Source organism: Bicyclus anynana, chromosome 13 (assembly GCF_947172395.1).
Source record: "Bicyclus anynana chromosome 13, ilBicAnyn1.1, whole genome shotgun sequence".
Taxonomy (NCBI): Eukaryota; Metazoa; Arthropoda; class Insecta; order Lepidoptera; family Nymphalidae; genus Bicyclus; species Bicyclus anynana.
In genome coordinates, this window is record NC_069095.1 from 959,081 (window position 1) to 984,873 (window position 25,793).

The window sequence follows — 25,793 nt, forward strand, 5'->3', positions numbered from 1 at the left end:
TCGTAAATCCAGTGGAAAATTTATATAGCTTAGTTTCATGAGATCGTGGGTTAAAGTTCTATGAAACGCACGTTAAAGCACAAGCCTTAAATCGTTAATATTTTAAAGCCTGAATTTGCAGCATGGTGGGTGTAAGTTTCATAATTATCTTCTCTCCAATAAGGTCAGGCCTTTTACCGAGCCGTTATGATCATGCTTCATCGCAAAGACACCGCATGAGAAAAGCAGGTTTCCACGCGGCAGAAGATTCGTATTATTGATTTTTGTAATTTTATAACAGTTTTTCGTCTATGGTTGGGGACAATATTATAAATTATTAAATCAATTTAATTCTCTTAACCTATAGTGAAATTACAAATAGGTAAAGTTTGTTTGGTTTTAGGGGTAATCTCTTGATCTTTGAACGGATTTTGAAAATTCTTTTACCACTAGATAGCCACTTTATTTACAAGTGTCATAGATGTCAATTTATCCCCAAATTGTCACGAGAACAGAAACTACGCGGGTGAAACTCCGAGGCTAATACATAATATATACGTTTGATAGCCAATCTATTAACTAATTTACTATTTCATAAAAAAAGTCTCATTTACTAACAACGCCGTCGCTGAGAACTACACAAGCGACATAAATGACATCCATTAATTAGGAAGTAGGTAGGAATGGCGACCTAGATTCAGCTGCCGCTGAATGCTGCTGTTTGCGACTTGCAGCTAACTGTGGTATGTTTTTATTTGACGGACAAAACTTTATTGCTAGACATGCGAGGGTGTTGGTGAGTATTTTCCATAACGCTGGGGTTATATTCTTTACCGAAAAAAGATTGAAAATAAGATTAAAAATATTAGTTAGCTATGCAGTTTGGTTAAATGGACTCGTCAACATCTTGAAGTTATAGAAAATACTCCCAAACATCCTGTATAACTGGGTGGAGCGATAGGTACATGAGCATTAGACAATATTTTTGTTTTGACCATGTTCATTTTCAGGCCCAGAAACTTTGCTGAGGTTATTGAGCATGGTACTGGGGTCACACAGAGTCTCTGCCATGATTATTACATCGGCGAACCGCAGTTAAGTGATGTACTCGATGGATGTTGATGCCAAGTCCGTCCCAGTAGGTACATACGTCTTCCAATGTGGTGGTGGTAAATGCCTTCGGAGAGTTCACATCTCCCTGATTCACTACTCACTGCAACTGGTCCTGTATACGGACTGAAGCAATGACTTTATATAGCGCAGTCGACCCCTTGGTAGGTAGGCTGACGACATTAGCCGAGTCGCAGGGATTCGCTAAATGCCTGCGGCTCAGGATTGTGATGTTTGGAAGTCTTTACAAAAGGCCTATGCCCAGTAGTGGACGTCCATCGGCTAATATTATGATGATGAGGGGTTGTTTTCGCCAGTCTACAGCTTATACACAGATTTGACAAGGACTGATTGACTGTCAACGATACATATGACGCACGCCCCGTTAAGGCAAATTATTTGACAAAAATTATTACTTTATGACTGGCTAAACTGTGTATGCGAAGCCATCGTGAAACAAAAAAAATCAAGAAGTTTTAAAACATAAATATCATTAAAACATTATCTATGAGTAAAACATATTTTTTTGCAATTATCTTGCAGAAACAAGTTGTTTTATTTGTAAAGTTGGACTTCGATTCAAATCAAATTAGAAAAGAACAAAGTAAGACGCGGTCTTAATAATAATCAAGGTGAGGGAACAAATTAATACTGTCACAGCGCGCGGGGTCTAACAGACCGACCGTGAAACTTTATGCTGCACCCTGCAAATAAGTCGAGGCACGGACACTAATTAGTACATTCGCTCGCCCCAAGTGCCACAAAAGAGCAAAGTTTGCGATAGCGACACTATAGCGAGTAAAGCTTTGTCGTCGTCTGCGGTTGGGTTTCATTCAGTTTCAAACCCGGTGAGTTTAACAATGACTGCTAACCGTTGCTTTTTTGCTATTTAATTGCGGATAGCGCAATTTGGCGTTTGTCGATGTTGTTAAGTGATACAATGGTTTATTAAAATAAGTCTGATTAGTGGGATTTAGTTGTAATTTAGATTTGTATAATTATGCTAATTTCATATTTTTTTTAATAAAATACATTACACGTTTGGACCAAAATAAAAATTAAGGTATTCACAAATAATTTTCCAAGTAAATAAATGCGTTGGTGAATTCATTCATTAATTTTGAAAATTTTGGATAAGTAAACAGTTAAATGAACAACTTTTCAAGGCACTGTAAATTTGATTACATACATGTTCATTGTTATTAATTAAATAAAGCACTAAAATTCATAACATATTAGTTTTTATAAATAAAAACTTTCTATTGCACTCTGACGGGACAAGGATACTAATTAGCAACATTTGGTAGCTCCGATTCCCACAAAATAGGAAAGTTTTGCAATAGCTACACAAAAACAAGTAGGCAAAGCATTGTTGTCATTTTGCGGTCAAGTTTTACTGTTTTGAAATCCGACTAAGGATAACATTATGATTTCGAAATAATTACATATTTTGAAAAAAGCATATTTACATATAACCTTTTTAAGGGCTGGTTTTATATTATTTTGTACATGTTTTTACACATTAATTGGAAAATATTATTATCTTTATTTTAGACAATTTTAGTCCATAAATCCTAAAGTCGTTAGAATGAAAATTAGAGTAAAATTGCATGTTGACAATTTCACACCTGGCTCGCCCCCTTCCTGGGTTAGCTACGGGAACTAGGAATGTGTCGGTGTCTGGTTTCAACTAATTAGTGCATGCGTTGACGCGGAATGGGCGACGAAGGAACGAATGCAAAGGTGGCGAGTGAAACGTCATGCCGGTTTTTGGTACACGGAACTTTTCGGAGCGGAAATATTTGTACATGACAGAACGTCACTCAAAATTTCAGTAAACCGTAAAACAATTATATAGACTAATCTTGTATGATATAAAAGTGTAACAGTGTTGCATCTGTTAGAAATGTAAGTCGACTAATAGAAATTTTACTATTTTAAGAGAATAATTTTTTCTATTTTATAACAGTATGTGGCGAAAAATATTGAATTATGAATCAATTTCAATATATTTTCAAGATTGAAATAAAATCAATATAGATAACCGTACGGTAAACAACCGGTACAGTACCGTAACCGTGCTGCACCTTCGCTTACCATCTTATTACGTGATTGTAATCAAGCGCTGTGACAAAAAAAACAGACTACACGACACGTAGTGATGGTTAAAGGTATCTATTATGTTGTTGTACAAAACCACCTATATTTTTATAAATGGACACGGATAGTATTGCGAAGTTCAATAACGTACAAGAAAATATTTCCATGATATTCGTGACTTTCCTTGGTAAATTATTACATCAGTCAAGAATAATATAGCTTTTTATTAGGTAAGCTATGAAAGTCATTTCACATGAATAATAATTTATTCATGTGAAATGTCATCATTTTGTCTGGTATGAGGCTTCGGCCGTGGCTAGTTACCACCCTACCGGCAAAGACGTACCGACAAGCGATTTAGCGTTCCGGTACGATGCCGTGTAGAAACCAAAAGTGGTGTGGATTTTCATCCTCCTCCTAACAAGTTAGCCCGCTTCCATCTTAGACTGCATCATCACTTACCATCAGGTGAGATTGTAGTCAAGGGCTAACTTGTAAAGAATAAAAAAAAAAACCTATTGTATACTCATAATAATTCTAGTCATTATAATATGAGTACCTCACGTTCACAGCGTTAGTAATCCTCAAATGCACGTGTGCATTAAAGTAATCAATAGCATCTCTATCATCACACGAGGGGCGATATAAAATTGCAAATCACTCTTGAAATGTCACTAAAGCGTAGATAATTCAACCACGTGTTTTGTTCACATCGAATAATAGTTTTATTACCCCAACTAATTCTAACACTGAGTAACTAAGTGTATGTATAAAATCAGGGTAAAGTAGAAAGTTTTTTGCACGGGGTCTGCGTGACCCTTACGGTATTTTCGGAGGGTTAGATAGTTAAATAGGGTAAAGGGGTCAATAGTGGGTGAGATAAAGGTGGCTGCAACAAATTGAGCTCCCGCCTTTGTTAACGGTCGTTCTGTACTTAATTGTGCTTTTGTCCACCCTTGCGGTCCGCCGTGCGATTGGTCCAGCTTTGCTATAACATAACAGAAATAATTGAAATAATTGTATTTATCGTATCTAGATTTTATATCACTAGCTATTATTAGAAAGTAGTTTAAATTATTGTCAACTATTGCTCTTTAACGTTGGACGTCTAAACTTTTAAAAAACTAACTTAAAGAACTAAATGATATACTGTGACCTTAACATCGAAATTTTAGTACGGTAGCTAATATTTAAATGTTACATAATGCGATGTATCTTGCGAAAAACCCAATTAAAGAAACCGAAAGAAAGAAAAAAATTAATTTGAAGGTTGTACGATATTTACGGGGTCATTGCATTATAAACTAACTTTGATTTGAAATAAGTAAAAAAAATTAATAAATCAGTTTAGTCTTTTATAGAATATATATCTATAGTTTTTAGAACAACGATATATTCTAACGTTGATATTATAATTAATCGCTCCCTATAATAATGTTAAGCTTAAAGGCTCCATGTAATGAAGAGTTAGTGTCCATTATGTTAAAATCAGAATTTATGGCGATACCACAAATTTTTCACGGGCTTACTGGAATAAGATTAATTTGTCGGAGGAATTTTATTATTTACTAGTGGATGCCCGCGACTTTGTCCGCGTGAAACTCCCTACCCTACCCTACCCTCAATCTACCCCTACCTTACTACTACCCTACACACAAATATGATGAATATGACGAAAGAGGCTTAAATTATTGTTGCCTTAAGTTGATAATAAATGTATAACAGTGGAGCAAACAAATGAAGCATCTGAACCAGAAGAGTACATTTGCAGAAATACACTCATATAAGTAAGTTTAGAGAAAAACATGAAGATATAGGTCTATCTACTAAACTAAATATTTAATTTAGTAGAAAAAAAATATTGTTCTTGTTATAAAACTGTAAAATAGACGTCCAATATAAAATTGTTTGACACAAAACTAAAGTTATTGGTAGTTAATTTAAATATTTATTTTAACAAGCTAACTTAAGTTGGTGTAACTTTAGATACTATATTGATATAATCCTCAGATACATTTGGCTAATGTCAGCAATGATTGCAACTACCCTCAACCAGCGCTTGGCATACGGACAATCGCATTAGGGTTCGCCTCAAAAAGCACCTTCCAACAGAATCATCCTAAATAAACAATAACAAAGCGACAGCTTTTAAACGATTTTCAGAGGATCAGCTGACAGATTAGCTGGCCCTTTATCATTTTAGCATTTGCATTTTGTACCTTATTACAAAGAGTTAGAGTAACTTTTTGTTTAAATTATCCATAGACTAAGTATAGGTGTGTAGTGTTTTTGACGAGACAAAGGGGTATGATGGGACGTTGTTAATGTGGGGTGAACATTTCATTGAAAAGTTACACTGATTTTGTACAGAAAAAAATGTCTAGACTTGATACGATTTACATGAAACTAATTTGAACGGATAATAATCTCGTTTCAGATTCGCTCTTTAACAAATTTTTAAATTTTAAATTCACGATACCAATCGAAATAAGAGAGATGTTGGGCATTAAATATTGAAGCCGTATTTTAAATCGACAAACTGGTGAAAATAATAAAATGTTTCTTTTAGTGGTGTCTCAAAGTATAATAAGATGAAACTGGAATGACTTAATGTATTTTCTAAGAATATAGAGAGTTTTTATTGAAATTTAAAAACGTTAAAGAATACACTAGAAAATAATGAAGCTATTCCATTGCAACGCAACTAAAGTGCAAGTGAAAGGTGTACCTATTTTTACATTAATTTTTTTAGGGTTGTTAATGAATAGTCTTTCAAAGAATTGTGTAATATTAAATACTTATGTTAACTACGTTAATGAATAGTTGCACCAAATAAGTAACCTAAATAAATCTTCTTTACAGTTTCAGCAGTGCTTTGCTGACATCAACGTCCTATTGAAACAATTTACGAGTAAGTGCGTGAATATAACCTTTATTTACCTACATCATCATCATTAATTTTCAGCTGATTGAGTGTACTGTAGGACACATTCCTCTTGAAAGGACTTCCGTACACCGTGAACTTGAACCATCTGCAACCAACAATTCCCCGTTACTCGCTTTATGTCCTAGTAGGGAGTAGACCGACACTGCACTTTCCAGTGAGGGGTTTGCTACCTTTTCTCAGCAGAGTTACTGAACAGAGGAGCCTCCACATTCACCTGCAAATGAATTTAAGTGTGTAAAACAATGGAAGAACACTGTAAAGATGTACATACAAGGTAAGGCAAATGTTTTTTGTATAAAATCTGATCCAATAGCAACTATCTAAGATACCTACAATTATACAAACGTAGTGTTCACCACGAGTCTCCTCTTAGAATGAGAGGGGTTAGGCTAATAGGCCACCACGCCGGTCTGATTGGCAGACTTCACATTAGTACGAAGAGGATATGCACACATCATAACATAACTAGAATATAATAACATAAATAGAATAGATAATAGATTACCTACTACACGTCATAATTAAGTCAATTATTAACACTTAAAAATGTAATAAATAAACAATGTATCTTGAAGCATTTTATGTGACCATTCCCGTGGAAATATACTATACTACTACTATATACTAATATTATAAAGCTGAAGAGTTTGTTTGTTTGTTTGATTGTGCTAATCTCAGGAACTACTGGTCCGATTTGAAAAATTCTTTCAGATTTAGATAACCCATTTATCGAGGAAGGCTGTAATATATTATCCCCGTATTCCTACGGGAACGGGAACCACGCGTGTGAAACCGCGCGGCGTCAGCTAGTCCCTCATACTCGGTGTAGATGAAGGTTTGTATTTGTCAAATAATCTTAATTAACTGTAGCGCTTTATCAATGTTCTGTGTGATGAAGTCGTCACCACACTAAACCGTACAAACTTTTCTCTAAGCCACTGAGTGACTGACTACATTATCTCAAAGAGATGTAACTTTTCAATCAAATCCTTAGCACGTATTAAAAATTTCGCGACATTTCGCGAACAAACACGTCTTTCGTTAAGTTGGCAATCCTCGTGGGAAGCGGCATATGTGTCCCGTTATAATTAGCGAACAATGTTTGGCTTTAGCAAATCCCTTTGGGGCGTAAATTAAGAGATTCGGGCTCACGGATACATTTGCTAAAACCCGTATGAGGCAAGTATTTGTCCGGGCTTAGGATAGCCGCCCACTAGGGACGCGTGATGAAAAGGATCAGAAAGTCAAAGGTTCGATACCTGGCAGAAGATTATAATTGTGATAATACTAAAATAGATTAACAGGTTAGCGGTTAATGACGAGACTTCTAATGAATTTAATAAAAACTCACACATTAATAACCCATTTAGACCTGAAATAAGTCAAAGTAAAATAAGTATTTTTGTCTAATTTAATAACATCATAGAGTTATAAAAAGGCATAAAAAAAAATAATAAAAAAATTACAACTTTATAGGGGCTCTTGAAAGGGCCGTATCCTATGTGATAGGGTAGGTCTAAGTGGGTTCAATTAATAAAAAAAAATTCAATGTTAATATTATTAATGCAGAAAACAGTTTCATCATTAACAACCCATGTTCGGCTCACTGCTGAGCACGAGTCTCCTCTCAGAATGAAAGCGTTTAGGCCTTAGTCCACCAAGCTGGCACCTAGAGAATGACGAAAATTGTTAGGTATGCAGGTTTCCTCACGATGTTTTTAACACGCGATATTTAATTTCTTAAAGTGCACATAACTGTTATGTTGGAGGTGCATGGCCCGGATTTGAACCTACGCCTTCGGAATCGAAGGCAGAGGTCATATCCACTGGGCTATCACGTCTCATTTCAAACAAACAAACACAAACAGCATTGTAGTCTCTACATTTCCAGCTTAAAGATGGTCATGTAGCCACCAATGACATGAGACCGATGATAATAAATCACACCAATCATAGTTTCAAGAGCCGATGAACGTTGGGGTCCCAAAGTGCTGGAATGGCGACCCCCCAATAATAAGCGCAGTGTTGGTCGACCCCCCACCAGGTGGACTGACGACATCAAACGAGTCGCAGGGTGCAGATGCAGGTGGCTCAGTATCGTGATGTTTAGAAGTCCCCTACAAAAAGCTTATGTCCTGCAGTGGACGTCCTGGTTGATATGATGATGATGATGATATCATTGACAAACGTAGGTATAAAGATTTAATAGGCTTTAAATAGGATTGATTTTTTAATAAAAATAAAACTTTAAACGTGAAATAAATAAAATTATTTAATTAATTATTTTCGTTTCAATATTTGGCCCCTGCATCGCTGGTATTAAAAATTCTTGATTAACTTGAAATCAGTTTTCATCGTCTGCGGTCCAGACGGTAGGATTCAATTAATTCTCTAAGTGACGTGTTGTGGGACTCCTTTATTTATAGCTGTATTTTATACGATTTATTATTCCCTCCTGAATAGTTTATTTATATTAGTTCTTGCGTAGATTCAAGCTCATTTTCATAGAAAAAGGAAAGCTGTAGCCATGCGTTTACGGTTATGTTCAGGTTTGCCTTTATAATTTGTTGACTAAAATCACTATTGATAGTAATGACTATGGTGTAACTCACTAGCTTTAAAGGTGTTATTGTTGATGATGCTTATTCAATAATCTAAAGTAATGTTATAAAGTTATTAGCGAATACTCCTCCGAAATAATAAATAGTAGACGCGCCATGTATTGACAGGTCCTGTCAGCCTGTCACCATGGACATACAGTTTAGTTACAGGGAACAAAATAAAGCTTATGTTACTCGTTAATAATGTAGCTTTCCATTGGTGCAATAACCTATAAAATCGGTCCAGTAATTTCGAAGCTTATTAGCAATATTGTCTAGATTATCGCATATATTCTGTTTCCCTTACATTTTTCTGATTGTTCACGCTAGTCTTTAGAACCACTTAATGGATTTTCTAGCCATTTTCACAAGTAGATTGAACTCAATTTGAGCAATTAAACGGGCTTCGCTACGATTATTATTCAACGAATTCAACGCGGTAAAAATCATTTGCTTTCTTGCTCAACCAAATATAACACCAATTGATATGGCACACCTTTACTGGAAATAATTAAAATCCCAAGTTGAATCATAATAAAGGTTAAAATTAGATTTCCAAAAAAAAAAAAAACATATTCCAATTTCCATTGCAAACAACTACGGCAATGCGATAACTCATACAGCCTTAAGCCATTCACAACTTGGCGATAAATTATTTCCTCCTGCTAATAGTTCGCGTGACTCCACTATATAACGTACGTTTTAAAAAGGGCAAATTAAATTAAATTAATTTTATTTTAAGCCACTCAGAAACAATAAAGGGATTAAATTTATTACACGCAGGAAGCTATTATAACGTGAATACTGCGATAATTGAGGTGGTAGAGTGGTGATACTTTACTTAGGAATTATAAATTCTCGCACCTCAATGATATTTTTAGACCAATTAAAAATACCGTTCGATAAATATTTAAATAGTTGTAGTAGAGTTCTCGGTAACATAACTACTAGCCTATTCCCTAATATAGTCTTCATTAAAAACCTATTAAAATAAACATCAAATCAACTGAGAAATGTCATGTACCTACCTTTTTTATTCTTTACAAGTTAGCCCTTGACTATAATCTCACTTGATGGCAAGTGATGATGTAAGATGGAATCGGGCTAACTTGATAGGAGGAAATCGCTTGACGGTACGTCTTGGTCGGTAGGGTGGTAACTAGCCACGGCCAAAGCCTCCCACCAGCCAGACCTGGACCCATTAAGAAAACCTCAATCGGTCCAGCCGGGGATCGAACCCAGGACCTCCGTCTTATAAGTCTACTCCACTGCTCATACCACTGCGCCACGGAGGCTGTCAAAAACTCACACGTCAAAACACCTACTGTATGATATCCACGAAGGGTTGTCAGTAGGCAACGGATGACAACCCAAGTAAGTTAGTGAATTAGCCTGTCATGGTTAGGCTGTGTTCACATAAAGGATCTATAGCATTGAATGAAATTGCATTCAATGTTTTACTGAGCTATTACACTCGCGCCTCATCATCATCTCGTACCTCGAGGTGTCCTGGCCTCGCGTGCCTATAGTAACCGCTCTAACCGCGAGCGCCACGAGTGGCAAGACGAGGAACAAGAAGCACTACGAGTGCACTGTTTACACACTCGCCCCGTACTTCGCCTTGCGGCTCGTCTCGCCGCACGCGCGAGAGTGTAACTGAGCTATCACATACATCAAAGTGTATCATTTTGGCTTTGGCTTCTAGAATTGTTTGAAAGTTTGCTAAGCTACCATACATTTTTATCTACTTCTTCTTCGGCCTCGCCTTGTCCCGTTTATACGGGGTCGGCTTTCCCAATCATGATGTGGCGCCATTTTGTACGCTCTTTGCGGCATCGTCTGTCATGCCCTTATTTTTCAGGTCCTTACGGACCTTCGTTAACCACGTTGTTGGTGGTTTCCCCTTCCCCCGCTTCTTAGTATCCATGGAAAGACACTTTTTTACGACATGGTCATCTGGTCTTCGCATCACATGACCGTACCATCTCAGCCTGGACTCTTTTGCTTTTTCAGCTATTTCTGGGACCTTGAAGCTCCCTCTTATGAGTTCATAGCGCACCTTTTCCTTGAGTGTCACTCCTCCTGACCATAGCAACATACGCATTTCTGTTGTGTGAAGTTTCTGGTCATGGGTTTTTTTACTACACATTTTTATCAACCAAATAATATAATTTATTTCGTAATGGGACTAAAATTTGTTGTCTTTAGGACAGAGTTTATAATACGACGGGATTCGTTTATGAAATAATGTGTCGGACCGTGTCCCTTCATAATCTTGTTTGGACATCATCTCTTTGTTACGTACATTTGCATATTTCTATTATTGTGTCGGCCCCAACTTGGTCCTAATGTTTCAAAAATCAACACGAGTTGTCGAATGAAGCTCTAATACGGCATTAAATTATGCAAAGTTTGAATATTTTATGAAATATTTATGGGTTGATTTGAAATATTATTAAGGGATTGTTTTGTTAAAACCTTATAATTAGTTGGTTTTCTCTGTACAAGTACATATTGGTCAGAATAGAGATAAAATTAACATAAATATTTACTATCCTCTAGCACTATAATTTGTATTCCACACTCCATTATTATTCAAACAAAGGAAAAGACAACGATGGAACAATGGTCCACAAGTCTAGATATTTAAAAATAAAAATCATTCAATGACTTGTTGTCAAAAATATTTTGACTTATCTAAAATTAAGGTACTTATAGTAGTGTATATACTAAATATATACACTACTATAAGTAGGTAGAGTTTAAATTGTCGAATCGCTAGAAATTTCATAAAGCCTCCAGTGTGTAATTTCTCTTTTGTAAACAAATTAAGTAATTTCAAAATAAAGATTGCATGCATACAGCAATATAAATAAGTGAATTCAATTTTATACGTCGATAAATAAAAATATTTGCAAAGTAAATAAGTTAAAAAAGACCACTTTTAATCATCGAAGAACTTTCACAGAAATTTAAACCTTAATTGTCTGATCCTAAAGTCAATTTTCATGTGCAGCTTTTATAACTATGAAATGGAAACAGTTCTACCCGAACCCGAAAGTTCGGAACCAATTAATATCTGGTTTTATTCATCAAAACCTCTCCTGAACACTTGTTTTTCGAATTACTTGTATCTTTTTGAAATTGGCAATGATGGAATAATTGGCTGAGTACTGGAAAGAGAATAAATAAGTAGGAGCTTGTATTATTTATAGGTATCTACTTTGTATTGATCTTACATGTATTTTGATGTTTCACATACGTGCCTCATAGTATGGGAGACGAAGAGGGGATTTTTGAAGTTACTTGACGAACATAAGGGAACGTTGTTGAGTACCTATCATTCCAGACTTCCCTGTTAAGCATTCCAGGCTTCCCTGATTTAAATTTACGTAAATTTAAAACAGTTCAGTTACAAACCTTATAACCATGGTGGTATACGTCTAGTACTGAAACAGAGGTTTGTTTTAGCGAAATGACACGTAGGTATGTCATTGCCAAAACCAACTCCTCTGTTTGTAATGTTTCACTCTAAAGTTTTCTTAGAAATTGTGTTTTAATAGAAAAATCATCTCGCATATCTTGCAGACATTGTCGACTCGATGTAGCTTACATCATGAAAAAAGTTATTCATTGCGATCCCTTATGAAATTCTGCAAATGAATACCTGATTATATTCAGTATTTCATAAGGGAGTCACAGAAAAACGCACACTGTACACGAAGTTTATATAAGTGAATTGCATTTGAAGTTTCACGACACCAACGTCATCATATCACCGAGATCTAAGATCGTTAAAAGTTTCCTAAGTTTACAAGAAGTTTATCTTGCACATTATTTTAATATGGATAGAATTACTTGCGCAAATTCGTTAATCAATCAAAAACAAAAGACATGCCACTCTTGCCCTTGCTTATGGTAACCTTAATCTAAAAATGAAAAATGGCGGCCATTAAATTTTTAGGGCCCTTACAAATTTCAAACATAACCCTAGATCATGGATTAAAATGGCTTTAGACCTTTGTAATATTTTGTGGGGAATATTTTATATACAAAAAACGAGCATTGTTGATCATCTTTTGAATTGTTTTCTATAAATACTCCAAAACATTTGGGCAAAACTCTGTTACAGTCAGCTTTGTCTCTTAAACTAATATAGAAGAAACAATAAGAAATAGCTAAAATAAAAATCGAGTATCCGTTACCTACAATACATATACCTTTAATAAAATTACATAAAACGCTTTCTTTACCCTAATCCTAAACCTTTAATCATATTACCATCATTTCTTTCTAAGTTAACCTCATAAACCTAAATCGCAAAAAACGTGATTATGAAAAAAGATTTTGAAGTAATTTGTACTCATACATTTTATATTGACGTGGACTCGATCGACGTCAGAGTTTTGGTTCAATTGGCGCACTTGTAATCACAAGATTCAATTGGAAAATGCATCAGATTTAGATGATGTATGATGTCAAAAAAAAATCAAAAGTCAATAAATAAAGTTATGGAATATCCTATAAACTAAGTAAAAACTTGGGTACTAATAGTACTTAACTATTTTAACACATCTATCTTTACAAATAATTCACATACAAATAAATTTTGTGACATTAGAAACAGGTTAGACGGTTGATCGAACAATATAGAAACTTAAACATGAATACTAAGCGTTCCTATTGAATGAACAATTGAGCATGCCATGTTTCCTACTTTCAGTCGCAATTAGAGACGATCAAATAATCAACGGATGCATCTTGAATAGTAGATGCCCCAGATATAGAAGTGCACTCGGAGACCGTTTGCGTTATAATCAGACGTTTCCTTGACGTCAAAAATGATGTCATTATTAGAATGCGAAAGGCTTTTTGACCAGTGAATAAATGTAATTAGGTTAACATTAAATAAGACTTTGAATATCTAAATATTTCCTGAGATAATTGTAGTAGTAATGATTTTTGCCAGAGCTTTTTCAGAGTTTATAAAGCCAATATTAATTGTAACGATAACCTGCAGGCTTATTCACTATATTTGACATAAGCTAGTTGACATATACGAAATTGTGATTATATGTAACGAATATGTTATCTGGTGCTTACTGGTGGATATCATCTACCATCAAAATGTTATATACAGTATGTAGATCATATTTTGTCAATTGATTTCGTGTTTATTTTAAAGAACAAAAAGTAAATAGGCCAACTGATAATGTGTATTTAAAACAGAAAGCTGCTGTATTTTAAGGACAAAGTAATAATTATTAAAACTACCAACAATTCAGTAAACCTAAAGCGTTCTGTAAAAATATTTGAATTAAAATATGGTGGCTCAGCTCAAGATAGATGAAAAAATGTATTTTAAATATTTCCAATTCCAATTTAGCTAAACCAAAATAAATAAGATGAGAAAAAAGCAAAAAACAAGGAGTGGGAGTCAAAACGGCTGTACCACCGAAATGGGAACAAACTTTTACATCCAGAATGATCACGACGCCTTTTATAGCTATCTGACGGTCATTTGCAACAATTAACCGTAGTTGGCACGTTTAACGAACCAATTATATTCCCTAGTTCCTTCACCACGGGCGACTTGTTTATCTTCAGACTATCGGGTCGCGTTATCTCCTCCATTGTATATTTTATTCCGTCAATAATAATTAGTTCCGATACTACGGCAGGATACACAACAACAAAGACTTTATTGGAAATTCTTCAGTTTTATTAACATTGTTATAGAAAAGAACTAATATTGAAGACGGAGTCTCTTTAGAATCTGTAACAAGTAAGAAACAATAAAGGCAACATTATCGGCTCAACTTGTAACCAGTGATGGGAAAAATTAAATATATTTGCACAAACCATATGACCTCTACCTCCGATTCCGGAGGGTGTGGGTTCAAATCCGGTCCGGGGCATGCACCTCCAACTTTTCAGTTGTGTGCATTTTTAGGAAATTAAATAATAGCACGTGTCTCAAATGGTGAAGGAAAAACATTGTGAAGAAACTTGCATACCAGAGAATTTTCTTAATTCTCTGCGAGTGTGAATATGGGTAGATAATAATAATGATGATGACGTATTATAAGTACTTATCTTGTAGTGTAAAGTTTTTTTAATTATCTTCAGCCAATTAGAAAAATTAAGAACAATGATAGTGGTCTAATTTATAAGTTAAAAAAAATAATATCTTGCTTAAATTACAGTAGTTTTTCGTTTTTATTATTTCGTTTACGCTCTAAAATTAGATGTATTATATATTAGGTAGGTAAACTACTAAGAGTATTAACAAATTAAAGACCCTCAATTGAGGCATTTTTAATACGCATATTTTTAAATTTACAAAAACAATTCAGATTATTCATTGCATTTGGCGCTCATTTTACTTCCCATATAAAACGCGTCGTTAGTAGAATATAATAATAAGATACATTTGGTTAATCTAATTCTTATTATCTATAATGTTTATGTCGCAGCATCATTGTCATCCCTATTTATAGCTCGCAGTAAATGTGCGAGAGTGGTTGGACTTACGTTCTCAGCGTGGTATTAATTTAATGATATTGATCGTTAACCTATTTCAGTTAATAGAAGAATTGTTTACGGATTATAATCTGCTAGACTGTGGAATAATATCACTTTATATTTGTCTTACTTCTGAATTCAATAAAGAGTTACCTAAAAACCCTTAACGATGAGTAGAAAACTACTGAAAACTACAAATTTCAAATATTTCTTGGAAAAACTTGGACTGTAAAGTTCATTAAGCGCACATTCATAAGAAAAAAACAGCACAATTATTTCTATATCTAAGGTAACCCTTCAGAAAACACTGATAAAAATTAATTTTTAAAGGTATCGAGATATTGTCACGAAAGTTTGTGCGACTGGAAACAGACATAATTACTCATGATATTCTGTAGAAATTACACCAAAAACGCTTTATACTTAAACGTTGAGGGTCCGGACCCTAGAAACCTGCTAACTTCCAAAGCCAACACTTACTTATTGGTTGGTGCATATTCTGAGAATTCAGTCATCATAAAATCAGGCATATCAGGCATTCGGAAGCTTTTGGTCTATTTTGACTTTGCTTTACATACTAAATTGTATTCATCATCATTGATATATAATTTATGTCATAACCATCTCACCGGACATAAAACAATAGAGGTAGATACATTAAATACTAAGTAGTTATTAATAGGAGATAATTGGTAGTAATGCAGAATATTACCAATATCCATGGCACATAACTATTACGTTAACGATAATAATTATTGTAATACTGATGATATGGATTAAAGGATTAATATATTAAATGCACATAATTGCTAATTAGCTATAAACTGATATTACCTAGATTATCTTGATGCCAAACAACAGTAATACCTAGTAAAGAGCGCCGTTACTTTTAACTATAGATGATTATAGTTAAAAGTAATCTTACAGATTTATCTTCTTTATCAGGCATATCTTTTTCATGATAATTATTTATTCACATTGTACCTAAAATCTTGAAATACTAAATAATTTAAAAAGTTTCATCATGTTTTAAGATTTCGTTTCCAAACGAAAATTACTGAAAAATAAATTCTTGCCACGCTATAGTTTTCAAATAAGTCCAACAACTCGCAAGACTTACATTTTCATTGTAATGTTCAAGTTTATTAGTAACTTAAAAGTTTTCTCTGAATTCTTATGACTACGGGTATTGTGAATAGATATGTGACTTGAGATTTGAAGCTACTTTTTGAATCTTAACATAAGACATTACAAATAAATAAATAAATGTGTCAATAATAAGTAGCCGTATTTAAATGATATATTTTCACGCTTTACGCACCTGTGGTGAACCGTAAATTATTTATTTTATTACTGAAATTATTAAACTGAGAAATGAGTCTGGATATTCATTGAAATATTTTAAACCAAACAAACCTGGAAAATTGGTTTACGTAGCGTTTTTTGATCCAACAAACAATTTTAGGGTTATTACGGCTGACCTAATTTTTGTACACTAAGGTTCATACGCTAGAGGCCTGACCTATTTCGAATGAAGGGCTGTTAATTTACTAAAGTTTTCCGCGGATCTGTGTATGTGTCAATCGTAATGAAGCTTAACAAGAGTATATGTCTGTCAATAACACAACATCAAAAACGCCAAAGCTAGCGCTATGTAAGAAAAAAATGTCACTGCATTATTAAAAAAAAAGGTTTTAAAAAATTTCATTTATTTTATAGACGAATCTATACGTACGTACTGATACTTACTTGATCATCATTATTTTGTTAGTGCGCTGTAGGGTAGGCCTGTCTCTATAAGAGATAAAGATTTGAAGTTTAGTTTCTTTATGATGTCCAATGCGAATTGGTATTCTTGACCAAAACCGATTGCTCAACTTTCCAAGCCACGAGGGTGTAACACCATATTAAAATCCCAACCAAAGATTGAATTTCTTGGAAATAAGTAAATTCTTTGAAGGAAAATTGGATCCAAGAAATACACAATACGTATTACAACATCGAGTTATTATTGCAGTCGCGTAATCAACGACGAGGATACATTTTTATGAATAAGTATTATAATATATAGACTATTTATATGTAGGTATAACTTAACTTACCAATATAACAATTCAAATATACCCTGAATACCAATAATATAAAGAAAAATTCATAATTTAAAGAAAATAAACAAAAGCGAGGCCTATTGAGAGCCGTGATAGCCCAGTGAATATGACCTCTGCCTCCGGACTCCGGACGGTATGGTTTCGAATACGGTCCGATGCACGCAACTCCAACATTTCAGTTGTGTGCATTTTAAGGAATTAAATATGACGTGTCTCAAACGATGAAGGAAAAACATCGTGAGTAAACCTGCATACCAGAGACTTTTCTTAATTCTCTGCGTGTGTGAAGTCTGCCAATCCGCATTGGGCCAGCGTGGTGGACAATTGGCCTAACCCCTCACATTCTTAGAAGAGACTAGGAGCCGAATATGGGTTGATAATGAAAATAATGATGAAAAACAAAAACGGAAGAAACTAAATCTCGCCAATGTCCTCTAAAGATGTATTCACGTCGAAAACAAACAAGGAAAACTTAACGACTCAGTTCTGTTCCCGGTCAGATAAGAAGCCGATTTAATGGAATATACCGCGGTGGTCGACAAGTCACTTAACCGTCACCCGAGAACACGAAGCGGTTTGTGGGCGGTTGACTTTGTAACCCAATATAGCGACCAGAAGCTCTGCAATACTTTGTCCCGACTACCGTACTATTTGCGCAGCTTCTACAAATACTGTGGTAGATTCTGCATTTGCTGTCATATTCATTTTATACTTTTAGCACGCATCATTAGCCTTGCAATCAGATATCTTTTTGTTTGTTGTTCTGTTTTAATTTTATTTTTTCTAACTCCCACGTTGATCCGTTTTTTCTTTTCTTACGTCTTTTCATACTTAGCCGAGGTTACTACACCATCGATGAGTCCCTTAAAGATAAAGGCGCTTGGAGGCCATTGGATTCCACCTTCACACAGGAAGTAAAACTATAAGAAATTGTAATGTTTTTTATCATTTTTAGTAATTTACATCAATTGTAAATTATAATATTGTATGATTTTTTATAAAAAAGACCAACTGTTGAGTTTCTTGCCGGTTACCTTCTCAGCAGAATCAGCCTTCCGAACCGGTGGTCGAATCTTTACAAATAGTCAACTGATGTGTCAAAAGTGCTTGTAAACTGAGCCTACTTGAAATAAATGATTTTTGATTTGATTTGATTTTTTTTTTTTATTTTTTAATCTTTACAAGTTAGCCCTTGACTAAAATCTCACCTGATGGTAAGAGATGAAGCAGTCTAAGATGTAACCAGGCTAACTTGTTAGGAGGAAATTGATAATCCACACCCCTTTAGTTTTCTACACGACATCGTACCGGAACACTAAATCGCTTTGGCGGTATATCTTTGCCGGTAGAGGGGTAACTAGCTACGTTCAAAGCCTCCCACCAGCCAGACCTGGACCAATTAAAAAAATCTCAATCGACTTAGCCGTGGATCGAACCCAGGACCTCCGTTTTGTAAAACCACCACGCATGCGCCTAGGAGGCGGTCAATCACAATACCTTTTATTTTCGCCATTGTCGGGTAAACAATCAATTAAGCTCGTCAGTAAGTTAGCTGTTGTCTTTAAAAAGGTATTTTTTTTTACCGCATACTAACTTAAAGGTGAAATTGTATGGTCGTTTTCTATATATATATGCCAATTTACAGTACAGCTCAAGATAATAGTACTTTTTGGTACTGTGTTTTCAATCATGCAAGAATAATTTAATTAATCTTCAAGCGCAACCATAACAAAGACCATTTTCCACCCACGAGGATAAATTAATATTTTATCTAACTATTCATTATAATATTTAACTGCTGTTTTAATGTTGGTAGGGGGGGATAATGCGTCAATTGAATAAGTTTCTAATGTTTCTTAATCAAATTTGAATAGTTTCAATTGAATAAACCGCCACGCGACCAGTAGCAACAAAGATAAGCGTCCGCTCATAAATTTTATCTATTTAGTTTCCCAGCTTGCTAATCTCCATACGCAAGTTATCTAGGAAAGTATAAAATATAAGCTACAGAAATTCTGCACAGTACCGACACTTGGTTAAGACATTCTGGTCTTGTCGTTACACTGTGGCGACTTTTTGTTGCGATGCTTTTGTTTAGTTGCTACACCTGTTTAAATATTAAGGTTAGTTTGCCATTAAATACATTATTACACTAGCAGATACCTCGTTTTTCAACCACGCTGTGCCCATTTCTCATGGTAATTTGAGAATAAAATTTAGTTGATTTAATTTCATTGTTTCTAATGATGATTTTTTTTAAATATATCGAGTAGATTTTTAAATAAATCTTAATAAACAAACGATAAATGAAATGTATTAATTTTAATATTATTATAAAATTTATCTTTATTGCATAACTATTAGCACACCCCACAACTCCGTTCGTGGAAGATTCTGTTCTTTTTCTTACAACCTTCATATTTTTACCTACCTTTCTAATAAAAACTTTTTGGGGCACATTATAATAGACATAAGGTAAAAACATTTGTTGTGTTTCATATTATAACTCCCTGTACATTCTTCGCTAGATAGTACTCTACCGATTCATTAATTACTAGTTGACATAGAAAACAAAACAGAAAAATCAAATCTTCACCAACATTTTGTCGAGCGACATAATGCAAGTTTGCGGATACTCATACTCATATCTATGAAAGCATAAATTATCTAGCTCAAATAAGCTGTCCCAAGTGAGTCGTGCAGTCATAATTTTATGCTCATTCGGATTATATTCTTTTATCTCGACCCGCTACAGGGTCGTAAGTTGTGCTTATTGAATTAACATTCCAATTTGATATACGAAGCGATAGCTAGAGCCGGGGCGCGGACAATTGCTGTGAAATTTTGAGGGTTTGTCTGATTATACATAAAATATTACCACGAAATTTGATATTCGGCTTCCTTGTGATACTTGAACTCTGGATAATGGTTTTGTAGGGTACGCTTTTAACTGGGGCATCATTAATCTGATTCACCAGTAAGAATGTTTAACGTAAACGACTAAAGAAAGTGCGTACTTAAGAGTGTGCAATATGTAATTTGGTGGTTACAAATGGTTCTGGATCTCAGATTATGGAAAAGTTAGGAGCCTAATATTTAGGTAAATGATATTTCAAAGTGTTAGCTTCGTTATGACTATTCAAAATACACAATTTGTAAAACTTTTCTCGATAGTTTATTTTTTTGAAAAATACATGTTTTGCTCACATTTTGCTTTCAATCTCAGGAAAAGCAAACTTATTTTCTTAAATTTTTGATTTGTATAGAAAATTAGGTAAATATCTTGAACATGGCCATTTTGTTTTTCGTTAAGATGTTTAATTTCCTTGCAATTAGGTAAAGATGGTTTTGGCGCTCATGTCATAAAATTTGCGTCGCGCGTCAATTGCTCCGTGCTTTTCACTCACGTGAAAGTCATAATTCGGCATCTCGTTTGCGCTTCGAATTTTATCCATATCGTACCGACGCGCTGCGCGCTCTTAAGTAAGTTTCTGTTATAACACTTAAGTGCAGTGTAGGTGAAATGAGTAATAAAAGATATTGTTCTAGTATTTTGCTCTGCACGTTTATGTTTGTTAGTAAATAAAGCTAATAAGTGAAATCTTTTATAGTTACCCAAATAAAATAGATTAACAGACGCTCGCGAATTTGCCCGTCCTTACACTTCTTTAATCCGGCCATGCCGCAAAATCCCTTCTTAGCGGAGTCTACTAATTACTAAATCTATCATGCCAAGTTACAAACTTTTACGTCATATTTTTCGATAAATTTTGTGATGAGTGAACTTCCACTTCTAAATATTTAGTTAAGTTTTATATTATAACTAGCTGTTACTAAGTACGGCTATAGTTTGAACCCGTAGTTAAAAAAAAGAATATTTGCCACATCTTTTTTTTGTAACCAATATTTCCATTCTCTTCAAATTAATCGGAAAAGACTATATTAGGTGTAGGTACGTTAATAGTCCAGCGAGCGGGGATCGGACCATAACCTCTCTGTGATGAGTCCAGCCACTTTACTACTGAGCTATTGTGGCATAGTTATTAACCGAAGAAGACCGATAGTTATTAACCGAAAGGGGTGTGGATTGTTATCCTACTCCTAACAAGTTAGCTCGCTTCCATCTTAGATTGCATCATCACTTACCATCAGGTGAGATTGTAGTCAAGGGCTAACTTGTACAGAATAAAAAAAATAATGCGTGCGTACAAAGTACACATGTCAGAAGTGAAACTTCTTTGGCGAACTAATTTATAAATCTTGTTTATATCTATACAAATCTAAAACTTTAGATTTCCGAGACTAAGAGGAAAGGAAAAAGGAAGATAGGTTAGGAATTTAATTGTCATTAAAATATAAAAAGTGTTGAAAATTAATGTAAATTAAAAATTTAATTTTGTCAATTTATTACTTTAAATTTTTACATTGCGCGATTTCTCTCTCTCGTTCAATCTTTCTCACTATAGCTCTCTCCCACCTCCTCCCACGTTCGCTCTGTCTCACTTTTTTTCTCAATCTTTCTCACTTGCTTCATGCAACGTTCGCCATGTCTTACTCTCTCTCAATCGGTCTCGATCTCTCTCTATCTCTTTTTTTCGACACTTCCGTTGCATACCGGCGTGACGTTACATCTTTAAAGTTTTTACCCTCATGCGTCTAAAGAAGTTTCACTTTAAAAACCGTAAGCTTGTTCATGAAACGCAAAATTTAATAGATTTTTAGCCGTTTTTATAGCAAATATAGTAGCAAAACTCTCACAATAGTTTAAATATTCATCTATATTTCATTATGAAGAAGAAACTTCGGAAGCTTTGGAAACAGCCGTCAACTGCGAAGTAATTTGTCTCGAAATAGCGCGCGGCGGTAGGCGCGCCCAGCTGCGAACTTTCAGAAGGGACGCCAACAAACAATTAAAATTTCTGGCTAATGGACCAAAGGGAATTCGAACTACGTTGATGAACATATCGGCGTCTTGTGCTTTATTTGTTCGCGACTGTAACAAGAATTTCCAATTTTGGGGGGAAAAAATACTTTAACCATCAATTTGGTTTAAGCATCCTGCGTGACGTAAGCTTTTAAAAAGATGGTTTTCTATACTTATAATAAATCTGTAGAGAGGTCAATTCTGTAAATGAAATATTTCCAAAAAAAACTATCAGCGAGTTTTCGATCGAGCGAGTGATCGATACTGATGCCAAAAATGCAATGCAATAAATTTTTTGTCTGTCTGTCTGTATGTTCGTTATAGAAACAGAAAATACTCGTCGAATTTTAACGAAACTTGGTACAATTATTCTCCATACTCCTGAGCAGGTTAGAGTATTTTATTAAACAAGCTACGATCAATAGGATCAGAGCAGTGAAGGGAAATGTTGGGGAAACGGGAGAAGTGACTCCATTTTTACAGCGATACTACTGTAAGGGCTCGATTAAAGGGGTCTAAGGGCGGACGAAGTTGCGGGCGTCTGCTAATTGTAAATAAAAATTCAAGTTTTTAAAATACGATTCTAAGGGATATTTCTCCACCTTCTGGATAGTCCAAAACATGTCGTCAGTTTCTTACTTTATGTTAAACTAGGCGATGTCCCGCGTAGTTCCCGTTCCTGTGAGAATACGGGGATAAAGTATAGCGTACTAGCGAACGCCCTCGACTTCATCCGCGTGGAATTCAGTTTTTTACAAATCCCGCGGGAACTATGGATTTTTTGGGAATGACGAGTAGCCTATGTGTTAATACCCCTGGATTAACACATAGGCTACTCGTATAGGTATTCTCTATCTTCGTTTCAAATTGCAGCCAAATCGGTTTAGTAGTTGCGTTGTAGTAAAAAATATCCAAACAAACATCCATGCACACTTTCGCGTTTATAATATTAGTAGTATAATCCAGGCTATCTTTGTTTCCAACTTCAGCCATTCATTCATTTTCAAGAGAAAAATATCTATCTATGTAAATACTACTAGGTATTTTCTTTTCTATAAGCTTGAATGATCTATGCCAGCTCTTGTACCATCATTATTCACTGCACCAAACGATATTGCTCGTTCCAGTCTTCCGTTAAATATTAAAATAAAATTTACTCAATTCAAAGCACAAGGTATTTTCACTAAACTGAAAAGCAAATGGCGGATTGGATACAGATAAAATTATGCGACTCAGTTGCAAGCAATAACCGCCCGGTAATCCCGTCTTATTACGGCCAACAATCCTGGAGACATTTTTTCAATTATCCTGCGCCACCGCGAATGCAATCATATTTTCTTTTATTTAGGCGTTCGTCTCTATAATTTTTGATATTAAGCTCCAACGCAAACGGATGACTACATTCCTATTTACAGACCACCGTGCAATGTGTGCAAGACACGGCAACCGTGCTAATTGTAGCCCAGTTATGACCTATGCCTATCGGAGGGCGTATAGGTTCGAATTCGGTCCAGGGCATGCAACTTTTCAGTTAAGTGCATTTTAGAAATTCGGGACATCCTTTAAATTTATTAAAAAAAAAAAAAGTTGCGTAAATAAATAAACACTGGAATAGATTTTACTATTAATTATAATCTATGTTCAAATTATGTTAATATGATGATGAGCTTGTAGTATAAAATGTTTTAGAATTTGCATTACGAATATGAAGTTTTTTAAGTCATATCAAATACATACATCTTTATTTTAATAGCAAAACCAACTTAAATTCATACAGTGTACATTAAACGAACTACTTTACGTTTACGCTTAAATGAATCTCGTAATTAAATATCTCTCTGACATCATACAAGCGGAAGAGAATAACAAAAAAACTAAACCAGATATAATTTCAAGTGACGTTTTGGGGCAGTTAGGAGGTCGAAAAATGCAAACGTGATTGACTTAATATTTATTTAATAACAAATTTTACAATGAAGTAATTTTGTTTAAGTTACAGCGTTCCAAAACACGAACGAACGAACTTTAAAGACAATGATAATAAATCGATCAACGTACCAAAGAAAACTGACGATAATCCGCGGTCTGCGTGAGGGCTTATTCGCTTTATTTTCATTGCATCTCGGCTGAATAAATCACTGTTGTAAACTAAATTGCGTTTTGTAATGCAGCCGTGCGCGTATGATCATTGCTCTGCGATATTATGGCATTACACGTTTTGATGTTGTAATAATGGTGCGGGACTGTCTTATAAAACGACCCGTTTAGTTATTTGTCCTTTTAAGACAACAACAATAAGAGATTACGTAAAAGTTTGAGATAAAAAGATAGATACACAAAGTAACAAAACAAAATATGAAACAACAGGTTAATGCCCAGAGGCGTAAAATCAGGCGTACTAAACATACAAATACTCTCGACACCAAAGAACACGAGGCTCTGCAAGTCGCGAAAAGCTGAGCTACATGGCGCGACATCGTCAAGAAGCAATCTTGTGTTAGGTCACGACCCTCAGTAATGAGGAATAGGATGCAAGGAGGAGGAAACATACAAATATTAGATGTACGAGTATAATATAACATCGATTTCAATTTAAAAATATATGAATCCATTTAATCAAATTCCGCAGTGTTTCACTACGAAACCAAAGCTTTCTCAGGAGACAATGGTTGACAATCTTCAATAGAAGAGTGGCCACTAAAATTTAATATTATCACCGAAATCGCACTAGCACGTAATAAAGCAAGTGGTGGGGGCTAAGCTCCGTATTCCCTATCCTATAAGGACAGAAGCCTGGTGGCCTATTCACCATTGGGATCGTCATTATCAATCAACAAACAAAATGTCCTTTACCTACTATGTGATATCCACCATTAAGCACCGGATGACATTTTTACATTCAATTTAGTATATTTCAACTATCACACGACAAAAATAGTGAATTATAGTCTTGCAAGTTCGTTGTTAACACTCCCATGATATGCGGGCGACAGGGGGAAAGACTGCGCGGATGTGAAGTCGTGCGTGCGGGGAAGTGACGTGCATCATCAGTCGTGGGTTTTTCATTCATTTCAGTGTTACGAACGAATTTGCCAAGCTAAAGCCTGCTGCCTCTGTAATTGCTATTGATGAAATATATTACCACCGAAGGATTTTGAAACATTTAGGAACAATAAACACTTCAGAAATCAAAATAAAGATTCTATTTATGTAAATAATTACGGCAATGGTATCGAATACTTAATATCCAACAGACCTAGATTCATAAACGTATAATCTGAGATAAATTGATTGTCGTGACTCGGCCTCCATAATTGCCGATATCGACTTCTTTGTGCTACCAACCATGCAAATATCCTATTGACTTATTTATTAGTCGCCGGCTATATTGGGGAACGTTTGTTGGCGTTATTGTTGTGTTAAGGAAATTAGTGTAAATTGTTTATTTTAGTAATACATGGGGCATCACATTCAAGCAACCGTTAATGACTGCTAGAACA